The 13,238-nt window shown below is 41.7% G+C and overlaps 1 protein-coding gene across 5 annotated transcripts in view; it reads left to right on the top strand.

Annotated features, from left to right (window-relative positions):
• Nucleotides 1–501: 501 nt before the first annotated feature.
• Nucleotides 502–13,238, top strand: part of LOC128100835 (protein NDRG3) — a 68,926-nt gene continuing 56,189 nt past the window's right edge. For 3 of the 5 annotated variants that reach the window (XM_052723531.1, XM_052723530.1, XM_052723527.1), the window contains exon 1: nt 503–625. The gene's annotated coding sequence lies outside the window, so the exon portion shown is untranslated. Of the gene's footprint in view, nt 626–13,238 lie in introns of all 5 variants that reach the window. The other 2 variants (XM_052723529.1, XM_052723532.1) reach the window with 2 other exon arrangements.

Genomic DNA, 13,238 nt, shown 5'->3' with positions numbered 1-13,238 from the left:
GTCCCCATGTTTGATGGCCCACAACTCCAGCTCTAGGGGAAATCTGCAACCTCTGGCCTAGTTGGGTACCTGCTATATTCAGCCACATCACCACGTACACGTAATTAACAATGAAAAATCTTTAATTGTTGAGTCATTAACTTTGAGTAACCATCTCTTCATACTCAAGCAAATGATGTGGCTGCCATTTGTTAAGAGGCGAAAGAGGATTAGGAATTTGAACTCTTGAGACTCAAATTCTAGCTCAGGAGTGCCAGATGATCTTGCATGTAGCTCTAAACCTTGTTAAAACAAGTATGTCATGGCCCTTAAAGGCTTACTAATAATTTAACCAAGAGGAATAGATAGACGGGTCCAGACCGAGCTTTTCACAGTTCAGGGCAGGTCTGAGCCACAGCCTCTGAGGCCGCAAGAAGAAAAGAAACTACAGTCAAGATGGCGCTGCTAGGCGCTCCGGGCCTGGCCACCATCTTTCCTGTAGTTCCCAGCGTAAGCGAGCGCGTCGCGCATGCGTAAATCCCCGGCTTCTTCAGCGCGCGTGCGCAGCGCAGCGCCTCCCCCGCCCCTCGTTGCTGCCGCTGCTGCTGCAGCTGCTGTTGACTGACGGCCCGCGGTAGCGCTTCAGGTGAGTGAGCGCCTCTGCCACAGCGGGCGGAGGGCGCGCGGCGCGGTACACCCGGGTGTCGCTCCCTTGGGCGCTGCGGACCGATGCCCACACGGCAGAACCCAGGTCCTCGCGGTCGGCCTCCTCCGAGCCCCCGGCGCCGTGCGCGTTCAGCCCGGCCTCCCGCGCCGCTGCCGGCACCTAGCCCGCGGGGCACAGCGTGTGCCTTGCTGGGGTCGAGCCTCTCTCCCGAGGCCTGCACCCTCCGTCGCAGGGACCCTCTGAGGGTGTCACCGTCCTCCCGGCTCCCACGGCGCAGCTCGGAGCCCCTAGATCTGAGCATCCCCTACCCCGCTGCCCCTCACAGCCCAGAGTTTTGACAGGGGCCTTGACTCGCCTTCGGTGGGTTCCGTCCCAAAGCCACAGAGGTCTCCCTCTCTCCTGGGACCCCATGACCCCGGTTTGCATAAAGCCCACTTTGTAGTCAAGGAAACTGAGGCACTGGGAGGTGAAATGCCGAGTCCAAGGTCATGGGACCGACAAGTGACACGGCCAGCGCTCTAACTCAGAGGCTTTGGGGCTTTCACGGCCAGAGCTGGTGGAATTTGATCTTGTATCTTTAAATTTTTTGGAAACGCACTTGTCATTTATAGAGTTGCTTTTAGACGTCGTAAAAGTGGGCTACGAACAGAATTTGTCAGTACGATGGAAGAGCTGTTGTGATAACAATTGCGATGTTAATATGAGCTGGCTCTCTCCCAAATACTCGCCTTGTGCCAGTACCTTGCTAAGCGTTTTATTAAAATTGTTCACCTTTGTACCTCACTGCTTTCCCATCCAATGCTTCCTCCCTGCTTTTCCTTGAAAAAAAAATTTTTCCCCCCTCCCTGCAGAGCCCTCCTCCCTGTCACAGGTAGACTGGGAGTCTTGGCTTAAGCAGGGAGGCTCTCCCCTGGTGGTTCCCTGACAGAACACAGTAAGCTTTGCTTACATCCACCTCCCACCCCACTCCACCTCACCCCCCAAGGTATAGTTAGTCTTCCTTTTCTAGCTGCCAGGACTAGGTAATAGGACAGGGCTGGGCTGACTGGACTTGTGGAGGTGACAGAGCAGATTTAGCCAGTACTCACCTCCTTTGGGGACTTTCTGGCTCTGCTCCAGAACATTTTCAGGCCTTAAGATAAAAAGGGAAAGCGTTGACAGGGGTGATGCAGAGTCTAAGACACCTCCTTTGATTTGAGTCCCAAATGAACAGCTATAAAAATGTGTTGATTTTTGCCCCCAAAATAACTAGCTCAAACTGTCTTTTCCTTCCTTAGCAAATCCTCCTCCACACTTTAAAGGCTCCACAGAATTTTCACCTTTATAAAGCCTTCCCTGCTTAATTTTCCCAGCTAGAATTAAATACTACACTACAGGCTGCAGGCCTGTGTCTTACCTTCAGGGCTATCATCCTCTCCAGGTCAGGCACCCCTAGATGCCAGGCTCCTAGTAAACCCTTGGTAAATACCGAATTCCCACTGTTCCTTGTTCTTACTCAAGGGATGATGTTTTCTCGCTGTCCTTCTGTTGGTCCTCTTGTCCTTCAGTTCCTCTTTGCTGTCCCTCCCTTTAGATTTATCTTCTGATTATCCCCACTCATCCTTAGTCTACCCTTTGTTTTTGAAAGTTTGCAGATAATTGGTCTTGCATCTAGAAGTCTCCCCTACCGTGGAGCTGGTGTATGTATATATATATATATATATATATATATATATATATATATATATATATATATATATATATATATATTTATATTTATATTTATATTTATATTTATATTTATATTTATATTTATATTTATATTTATATATGCTTCGTTAGCCTACGGAGGAGTTTTTCTTTTTATGTGGCAGTAGGAGTATCCAAGGCTTATGACATTTTAGTCTGTACTGAAGTTTGTGTGAGATGCATTTTTTCATTCTTTTGCTTTGTGTGGCTTATTACCCTAGGTGACATGAGAGTGATCATAGTTTTTATTGTATATCAATACATGGTATTTATAATAAAAATTAATAATATTCACAAGGCCCTTTTGGAGACAGCAGATATGTGCATAGGTTTTCTTCATAAATGAGCTGCTGCTGCTGCTTTTGTTTTGTTTGGTTTTTAGATTTATGTATCTATTTGTGCCTGTGTCTGTGCATGTATTAGATCAAACGTGCCCCACAGCATGCATATGGGGATCAGAGGACAATTTTGGAGAGTCAGTTCCTCTTCTACTTTGCAGGTCCTTGGGATTGAACTCAGGTCATCAGGATTGGGGGAAAGTGCCTTTACCAGCTGAGCCATTTTACCAGCCCAATTATTTTATTTTTTTAAGCAGTGCCTCACTTTGTAGGCCAGTCTAGCCTCAAACTCTTGATCTTTTGACCTCAGCCTCTGGAATACTGGAATTACAGCACCTGCCACCAAACTTGACTTAATAAAGTTCCTTTAAAAATTTATATAAAATTTAAATTTATTTATTTATTGGGGGGGCACAATGCTATGCTGTGCATGTAGAAGTCAGAGAACAACTTTGTGGAGTCAGTTCTATATTTCAGGGATTGAATTCAGGATGCCAAGCGAGCATCTTTACTACTGAAACACCCTAAAACTTCTTAAAGAGTTATTTGAAATTATTTCCTGATACTACAGTGAATTATTATTGTATATAAGGTATAGTAATGAGTATTGTAGAAGATTCAGAATTGAATAAAAAATGATTCCTTTTCAAGCAGTTTACTAACTGACGAGGGAAAACTATTTTAACTGTGACATATCTAAACACTGCCACATTAAGTTACAAGCAAAGCAATATGAGAATATAATGAAATGATGGTCCGATGTGGGAATTATTCGGTTTTTTTGAGAAGGGGGTCTTATATCCCAGGCTGTCCTTAACTCCTGATCCTCATGCCTCTATCTAAGTGCTGGGCTTACTGGCATGTGTCACCACACCCAGTTTGGAAAATACCATAAAATTATATTCAATCTGAAAACAAGCATTGATCTTACATTCTCTCTTTTGGTAGACAGTATCCTGAGAACTGAATTTGTCCAAGGTTATAGAACTGAGATTACAGCTTGACATTCCAGACTTTTTATTCATTAAGGATTTGCCAGGGCAGAGAGGATAGCTCAGTGGTAGAGAACATGACTAGTATGTGTGAGACCTTGGAAATCATTCCCAGGATCTTTTTTTTTTTTTTAAGTTACCAGTGTTTCTCCTTTGTGTGAAGACATTAACCAGCAACTCTTAAAATTTCTGGGTATGTGTTTAGATCAAGAGGTAGAAGAGATAAATACACTCGTGGCTATAAAGGAGCATCTGGTCTATTAGGGAGAAGATAACTGTTCTGGACCACTGAAGACAGTGTATAGATAATGTCAAGGTAGATGGGAGAGGGATTAGGTGTGGTGTGGGACTTGGGGAAGAGGTCAGCAGCAGCCGCAGCCTACGCCTTTAATCCCAGCACTGGGGAGGCAGAGGTAGGCAGATCTCTGTGAGCTCAAGGCCAGCCAGCCAGCCACACAGAGAAACTCTGTCTCAAAAAACAAAAACAAAAACAACAAAAAAAGATTTTCAGAGCTTGGCAGATCGATAGTGTCAGAATTGAAAGGACAAGGAGAGCATTTTGAAGTTTGGGTGACAAAACTGAAACAAGATAACAGTGTCTGCCATGGGTAAAGGGTGAAAAAACAACCAAACCAACCAAACCAAAACAACCCGACTTGATTGTATTAGAACTGTAGTTCTTAACCCTCCTGTGCATCAGTCAACTAGACAGCTCATTAGCACATTGCTTCTCTTGCCTCCAGAGTTTCTGATTCAGTAGGTCTTAACAGGGGTCTGAGAATTGAGTTCTAACACATCCCCAGATCATGTTGATTCTCCTAGTCTGAGGGCCACACTTTGAAACCCACTAGATGAGAATATTGAAAAGCTAGTCAGAAAAAGGCAAAGAGCTTGTTCCACAGAAGGAGAGAAAGAAGAGGGCGTGGGGCAGAGGCGAAGGAGGGAGGGAGGGAGAGACTGACTAAGTGTGTTACTGGCATGGGTCAGTTCTGGAAAAATACATATAACACCATTAATAGTCACTTCAAAAAATGGGATATGGGAGCCTGAGGAATTAGTTTTGAAATGTATACCTTTGTAAGTTATTTTTACAATGTGCATGTATTGCTTTTGTATTTTAAAAAGGAAAGGAAAGGAAACCTTCTTGAAGATTGATATTAAAATATTTATGGATTTTAAAAAGAGCTCGATAAAGTGATCTAGTCATACTACAAACATTTTTAGTGCCTGCTGTATGGCAGATGCTGGTAGCTTCTGGAAACACAAATCGTTTGCTAAAGCATCGAGTCTGGTGATAGGGCTCTACAAAAAACAACTCCAGTTAGTATCACAGTGAACTCTCTAGGAGTAGGGATCAGGGCCTAGCTGATAATAGGCACTTGATGAATGATGAATGGATGATCAAATCCAGGTAAGAAATAAGAACCATAGGAAAGAAAAGACCAAATGGAAGGTTTGTTTTGTTTTTATTTGTTTATTTGTTTGTTTGCTTGGGTTGCAAGGGTGGGGAGTAGGGTATGTGTGTGGGAGGGTAGCGGTAAGCCTGGATAAGCAATATGAAAGGAAACAGTTTACCAGGAAGGACTCTAGGAGGTAGAAACAGGAGGATCAAGAGTTTAAGGTATTCTTGGCTACATAGCAAGTTTGAGGCCAGCCTGGATTACAGAAGACCATCTCAGAAAGGTGTGCCAGGGAGGAGAGGGGCCTTCTGAAGTCCAAAGATTAATAATACTGCAGGTTTAGTGCTGAAAAGGTGTTATCTATTCTGAGAAATTCCCATTCCACTTATGAGGCTGCTTGAGAACAGCTTGCCAAGATTGAGAACATGTATTTATAGGTTTCAGGGTTTCCTTTGGTAAGTGAAAAAAACTTTAGTTATAGTGCTAACTCTATTGTATTTATAACTATAACCTATAATTTTTTTTTTTTTTTTTTTTTTTGGTTTTTCGAGACAGGGTTTCTCTGTGTAGCTTTGCGCCTTTCCTGGAACTCACTTGGTAGCCCAGGCTGGCCTCGAACTCACAGCGATCCGCCTGGCTCTGCCTCCCGAGTGCTGGGATTAAAGGCGTGCGCCACCACCGCCCGGCTATAACCTATAATTTTATCATTACTTTCCTCTCATATTCACATAAAATTAACTGATATATGAAAGACATTTTAAATAGAAGAATGAATTGCTTTGAACTGGGTATGTAACTCATGCTTAGTATACTCCAGGCTCTAGGGTTTGATTTCCAGCCTCCCTTCCCTAGAATGGTATTCTCTTTTGAAAAAAAAAAAAACAAACCTATGTTTCCTGTAATTAACCCGAGAGGGCTTGACATATTATCAGTCCTAAGTAAATATTTGTTGTTGCTGGCTGTAGGAGTGCACAGTGAAGGAAATGTGCCTTCTTTGCATGCTGAGTTGCATTCCGTGTAAACATTAATTATGGTACTGAGCATGCTATGCTATTAAACCTAATGTGGGGCTGTGTAGTGTAGAGCTGTTGGTCTCCTTGACTATTTATGTGTAGGAGTTACTTTTTGTCTTTCTCAGAGACTGAATTTAGGAAATTAATATTAGTTTCCTGGGGCTGACAAAGTGGCTTCACAGGTCAAAGCTCTTGCTGGAAAATGGAGTTTGGTCCCTGGATCCCATGTAATGGTGAAAGGAAAAACTGACTCCACAAAGTTGTCTTCTGACCTCCATGTGCTTGCTGTCTCCACACCCATCATACACACACATACACACTTGTAAATTTTGTTGTTGTTGTTTTTTGGTTTTTTGAGACAGGGTTTCTCTGTGTAACTTTGGAGCCTGTCCTGGATCTCGCTCTGTAGCCTAGGCTAGTCTCGAACTCACAGAGATCTGCCTGCCTCTGCCTCCCAAGTGCTGGGATTAAAGGCCTGGTCCACCAACACCCAGCTTTGTAAATTTTTTTTTAAATATATTAATTCCCTAAGTATAGGGGTGGCTTCCATCAAGCTTTGACTATGTTATTTTATCAACTAATGCCCATAGTCTACAGTCTGAATTTTTCAGTTGGTTGATCAAGATTCAGTTACAAATATAGCATTCTTTATACTTCATCTCTTGACTCATTAAAACCTTTTGTTACATATTTTGTAGTATCTTTTTTTTTTTTTTTTTGGTTTTTTGAGACAGGGTTGCTCTGTAACTTTGGAGCCTGTCCTGGCACTCACTCTGTAGACCAGGCTGGTCTCAAACTCACAATCACCTGCCTCTGTCTCCCAAGTGATGGTATTAAAGGTATGTACCAACACAGCCTGGCTTTTTGTAGTATCTTCAAGGTAGATGCTGTTTTGACTTTTAGGGAAATAGCTGTCATCTGGGGAACTATCAGTGTAATGAATCTAATAAATTAGGATAAGGAAACCCTATGTAGATCATAAACGTACTATGAAATTGCTTCCCAATTCTAATTGTAATTTAAGATTTGAAATCATATCAACTTCCCATTAATTCATAATTGTGGTAATTTTTCAAGAAACAGCATTTGTTTAAAAAACAGACAGTTTATTAGAAATGACAGTTTTATCGGTTTATCCTTACAGTGCTTCTACATTTTATACCTTAGGTTTCAGTTCATGATTAAAAAGTGAATGAGCCGGCCGGGCGGTGGTGGCGCATGCCTTTAATCCCAGCACTCGGGAGGCAGAGGCAGGCGGATCTCTGTGAGTTCGAGGCCAGCCTGGACTACCAAGTGAGTTCCAGGAAAGGCGCAAAGCTACACAGAGAAACCCTGTCTCGAAAAACCAAAAAAAAAAAAAAGTGAATGAGCCTCATGGTAAAGCTCAATGCTAGAGTCCTTGTCTAGCATGCATGAGGACCTAATTTTGATACCCAGTTTCAAAAAAGAAAAAGTGAGTGCTTTCGTAAAATTATGAGATCTCAGCAGCAAGACCATTGTACATTAATCTTTAAAATTTGGCAGAGAGAAGAGGGAGATTAGGTTATTGTCTTTGTTCCTGAAGTTGAGAAGCTCAGGGTGGGGCTGGGGGCAGAGGTCCTCCCAACAGTCTTCAGCCTTGAAAGATGCTGCTGTGTTGAAATGGTGTCCACCTGTGTTGACCGTAACATTACTTGGGCCCTTAGATGTCCCACAAGTAGATTGCTTTTCCAGTAACCCCAGGTAGCTGTTGGTCTGTTCCTTGTAATAATAGTCAAAGTTTGTATATTGCTTTTCTGTTTTCAAAATTTGCTGATTATGAAATTCCTAATAGACTTTAGAAATGTCTTAGTTACTTTTCTATTGCTATGATAAGATAACATGAACAAACCAACTTATAAAAGAGTTTCTTTGGGGCTTATTGTTCCAGAGGGTTAGAGTCCATGGCCATCATGGCAGGAGCATGGCAGCAGTCAGGCAGACATGGTGCTCGGCCAACAGCTGAGAGCTCATGTTTTGAGTCACAGCCAGGAGGCAGAGTGAACTAATTGGGAATGATAGGGGCTTTTGAAACTTCCAAGCTCCATGACACACCTCCTCCATCAAGGCCATACCCCCTAATCCTTCCCAAACAGTTCTACTAACAGGGGACCAAGTGTTCAAATATATGAGCCAACCCATCACAGAAACCAAACCTGAAAAAATGAAGAATTAATGAGCAGTTGGCACCAAACAGAAAAAAAAGTGTTAATAGAGACTTGTCCAAGATTTGGATGCAGAATGCTAAAGTTCAAATCCTTGCTCTGCTGCTTGCTAGCTGTGTGGCTTTTGGCACATTATAAAGTCAAGCTATGCCTCAGTTTCTTCATCTGTGAAAGGAGGAGGATTACACTGCCTAGCTTATAAGTGTTGGAACATAATATAAAATAATGAATGGATAAAATGCTTGTCCTGGTACCTGACATAGGGTAAGCACTCAGTAACTGGCAGGTATGAACATGAAGTACTGCTGGTAGGGTTCTTGTTTGTCATTTACCACATTCACACTGTAGAAAGGAACAAATTGTTTTCAGGGATTCTGCCTTCAGCTGGTAAGAACCCGGAGCTCTTCCAAGCTCTATACCAGGGCCTTACCAACAGTAGCTTCCCTAGTGTCTTGAGCTGCGTCCTTCAAGAGTGGAAGGCAGAAGGGTGTGCTTCTGTTGCTAGAGTTGCTTTAGACAAGCCTTGTATTGGAAGACTCTCTGTTAGTTGGGAGTCTGTAATTAACAAGATCTCTCTATGGGGATTGCTTTGTTCTAGCAGTTATCTGTACCAAGACCCTGGAATGAATAAAATGAACACATAGGGCAGACTTGGATTTCCAATTTGGCAGTCTCTGCAAATCTATTTACCACCTGCTGCCAAAACCCAAGAATGACATAGCAAAAGGGCCGGGGGGCGGGGGGTGTCTGTTGTAAGGGGTGTGGTTATACCTTATCCATGGCCAAGGAGAAGCAAGGGTATTTCCTGTTAGAATGAAGATCTATGAGTATACCTCAACAGCTGCCTTTGACCCTCACTCCCCTCTTTTGCTTATGTAGGGAGGGAGGTAGCATCTGAAACTATTTCTTCCTGTAAAGAGATATACAGTTTTCATTTGTGCAGGGAAAAATCTGTGAGCTAGATTTTAAAAGGTCTATTTGTTCCATGGAGTTGGTTTGTTTATTTGGCTTTCCAGGCTGTCTCTTGAGATCCTTTGCTTTATAAAGGGCCCCTAGGGGACAGCAGTGAAACCAACATCCATTACCCTAGATGCTTGGGAGGATGCTTAAGTCAATGGTTTTATGATTAGATTAATTCAGGCTTTAAGCCTGATAAAACTTAAGAGCCAAGTCATCACATAATTGTGTTTCTTATAGATGGAAGTATGGAATGTAGCCCAGTGTCCTGGAATATCTTCCAGAATCTGGGCTTGGTGTCCAAACAGTGGTCTTAGCCCCATGTACATTCAGGTGTGTGGATTTAGTCAAATCACTTTAATTTTCTGTCTCTTCCTTATTGGAGGAAAGGGACACTGCTGAAGACCAGTGCTTCTTCACCTTAGTTGTATTTAACAGTTATCCATGGACCTTTAAAAACAATGCCTAAGTCCTGCCCCAACCCGTTAAAATGATCTTTAGGATTGAGGCCTCGTATTGATATTCTTTTTTTTTTTTTTTTTTCCGGAGCTGAGGACCTAACCCAGGGCCTTGTGCTTGCTAGGCAAGCGCTCTACCACTGAGCTAAATCCCCAACCCCCATATTGATATTCTTTAAAGCTCCTAGGTCTAATTGTAGCTAAGAAAACGGTAGACAAGATGACCAGGGATTTTGTTGCTTTTAATTTAAATGTTTTAATTTGTGAGAATTTCATACACGACTACTGTATTTATATAATGTCCATCTCTCCCTCTTTTTCCTCCAGCTCCTCCTGTGTCTTCCTCCAACTCCTTCTCAAATTTACAACCTCTTCTATTATTATTATTATTATTAAACATCTATAAATATACAGCACATGACCTAGTTGGTCCATTTAGTGTTGTCCATATGTATATGGGTTTAGGGCTGACTATTTTAGATTGGGTAACTTATCAGGGAGTTTGTCCCTAGAGAAAGTAGATTGTCTCTCTCTCTCAGCAGCCATTAATTTCCTATAGCTCTTCATCTAGTGTGGGTCTTCTGAGATTTCCGCCATCTACATTAACATGTCAGCTGGTGTTGTGATTATGTAGGCCTTGTTTAGGCAACCATATTATTGAGATTTCATGGGCACACCTTCTCCATCTAGAAGATACTATCTGGCAGCAGATATCCTGGTCATCTGACTTTTAGTCTTTCTGCCCCCTCTTTGGCAATGTGGTGTAGGAGTTGCATTGTAGACGTATTGGTTGGAGTTGAGCATCACACAGTCCGTTGTTCTCTGCATTTTGTCCAGTTGTGAATTGGTTTATTTGGTTTTGTTTGTTTGTTTTCTGAGACAGAGTTTCACAGAATAGACCATGCTGGCCTTGAACTCACAGATTCACCTGCCTCTGCTGGGATTAAAGGCATGTGTCTCTACACCTACCAGATTTCCTTTGTTTCCTTCCTTCCCTTTAAAAAAAAGAAAAAGAAGAAGATTTATTTAGGGAACTGAAGGGAGGGATACCTCAGTGGTTATGCTGCTCTTGCAAAGGACCTCTGAGTTCCATTCACCAAACCCACACCAGGCAACTCACAACTGCCTGGAACTCAGTTTCTGGAGATCCAATGCTCTCTTCTGGCCTCCACAGGCACCTGCAAGTACATGAGCATACTAATACATACATACACATAAATAAAAGTAAAATGTTGAAAAAATAAAACTACTTCTTTAATTTTTTTACTTAAAAATAAAAAGGTTTTATTTTATGTGTTTGAGTGTTTTGTTTTCATGTATGTATATGTCAGAGAGAGAGCTAGATTTATTGAAACTGGAGTTAGGGATCACTGTAAGCCGCTGTGCAGGTACTGGGAATTAAACTGGGGTCCTGTGGAGGAGCAGCCAGTGCTCTTAACCACTAAGCCCAATGGTTGTGGATTTCTATAACAGTTTCCATCTTTTCTATCTGCTGCAAAAAAAAAAGCTTTGATAAGGGATGAGAGCTATACTTACCTGTGTTTTTTGACTGGGGAGTTGAGGCCATTAATATATAAAGTTATTATTGAAAGGTGTATGTTATTGCCGTTATTCTGCTGTTTGGTTTACTTGGGTTTTGCCGTTTCTGTTCTTAGTCTTATTTTGTATTTCAGTAATCATAGCTTCATTTGTTTCTTTCTATGGTTTCTTGGCTATGCTTATTCCTCTCTTCAGTCTGTAGTAATGCTTTTGGTATCCTCTCTAGAGCTGATGTGGTGGACCTGAATTCTTTTAGCCTGTTTGTATCATGGAAAGTTTTTCTTTTTCCTTCAATTACAGTGACTAGATTTTCTGGGTGCAGTAGTCTAGGTTGGCATCCGTGGTCTTTTAGAATTTAAATCACGTTGCTCCAGGCTCTTGTGGCTTTTAAAGTCTCTACTGAGAAATCAACTGTTGTTTTAGTGGGTTTGCTTTCATATGTAACTTTGTTTTTTCTCTTGTAGCTTTCAATACTCTTTCTTTGCTCTGTATATTTAGTGTTTTAACTATAATATGCTGTGGGGAATTTCTTTTTTTTTCTACTCTTTCCTATGGTGTTGTTGACTTCTTATATGTCTTTCCTTTATTAGGAGAAGTTTTCCTCTCATCCTGTTGAAGATCTGGTCTATACCATTGACCTGAGATTCTTTTCCTTCTTCTATGTCTATAACCCAAAGATCTTTTCATAGTGTTGAAAAGTTCCTGCATGTTTCTCCCATGTTTTGTTTTCATATTATTTGTTGAATGGTCTAATTACTCTACTTTATCTTCAAGTCCTGATAATTCTGTCTTCTCCTACATCCAGCCTACTGATTAGGCTTCCCCTGAGTTTTCTAATTGAACTATTGAGTTTTTCAGTTCCATCTTATTTCAGCTTAAGTTCTCTTTAGTATTTCTATCTCTTTACTGAATTCAGTTTTCAGATCCTGAATTGTCTTCATCATTTCATTCAGCCTTACACTTGTGTTTTCTTGGACTTCACTACGAGTTCACTGAGGCATTTGCTCATGTTTTCTTTAAACTCCTTAAATTTTTTTGGTCATGTTTGGGATTGTTCTTTTGAATTTTTGAGTCCTAGGGTTCTACGTAATTTTCATTGGAGGACATTTCTACAAGAGTAGTGGGTTTGGAGTTGGGGGAGACATTATCTCGGCCTTTCATATTGTTCAAGTTTTTTGTCATGTGACATGGACATTTGGACTTCTTTTACTGGTTGTTTGTCTGCTGTGAGAGTCTAGCCTGCCTCGGGCTGGCTGATGTAGGACCTGCATGAGTAGAGGTAGGCCTTAGGACTGTAGAGGTGACATTGAGGGGTCAAGTTGTTTCTTCTTCGGCTTTGTCTTCTGGTTTTTGTTCTATGGTTGTTTCTTGTTTGTTTGTTTTAAGACAGAGGTTCACCATGTAGTTGTGGCTAGCTTGGAATTCCCTCTATAAAAAAGATGGCATCAAACTGACATCACCTGCCTCTGCCTTTCAAGTGGTGAGATGAAAGGCTTGTCCACATCTGGCAAAGATGACCAAGTTTCAAACAACTGATAAAGCTAAGCTTCTGAATCATTCTTCCTAGAAACCATCAGTGTTGTCCATAGAATATAAAGTGGTCTGTGTCCTTTGTTCCAACTCACTTTCCTTTGTAGCTTGTCTTCTCTCAGTGGTCATCCATTTTTCCTTGCCTTGAGTGTCCTCACTTGGAATGGCTGCTCCTGCATTCCAATTATTCAAGCATATCCTTTCAAATTTATCCTTCTCACCTCCTTTGGGAATGTCTTGGCCATCATAGCCCTTGTTATCTCACCTCTGCACTGGGGAAGCTTCTTTTAGCTCTAATGCTATATTCCAAACACTACACGGACTGTAAGACAACCCAAGCGACCCCCTTTCTTCTTGATAAGGTGGAACACATATAGAAATACCACTGTGAAACTTGCATGCCCTTAAACATGTATGTTATATCATATGTTGTTGGGTACTCTTTATATGTTCT

Source organism: Peromyscus californicus, unplaced genomic scaffold (genome assembly GCF_007827085.1).
Source record: "Peromyscus californicus insignis strain IS unplaced genomic scaffold, ASM782708v3 Scaffold_7__1_contigs__length_154581171, whole genome shotgun sequence".
NCBI lineage: Eukaryota > Metazoa > Chordata > Mammalia > Rodentia > Cricetidae > Peromyscus > Peromyscus californicus.
The sequence above is the reverse complement of the archived record's forward strand: the minus strand, read 5'-3'. Positions and strand labels throughout refer to the sequence as shown.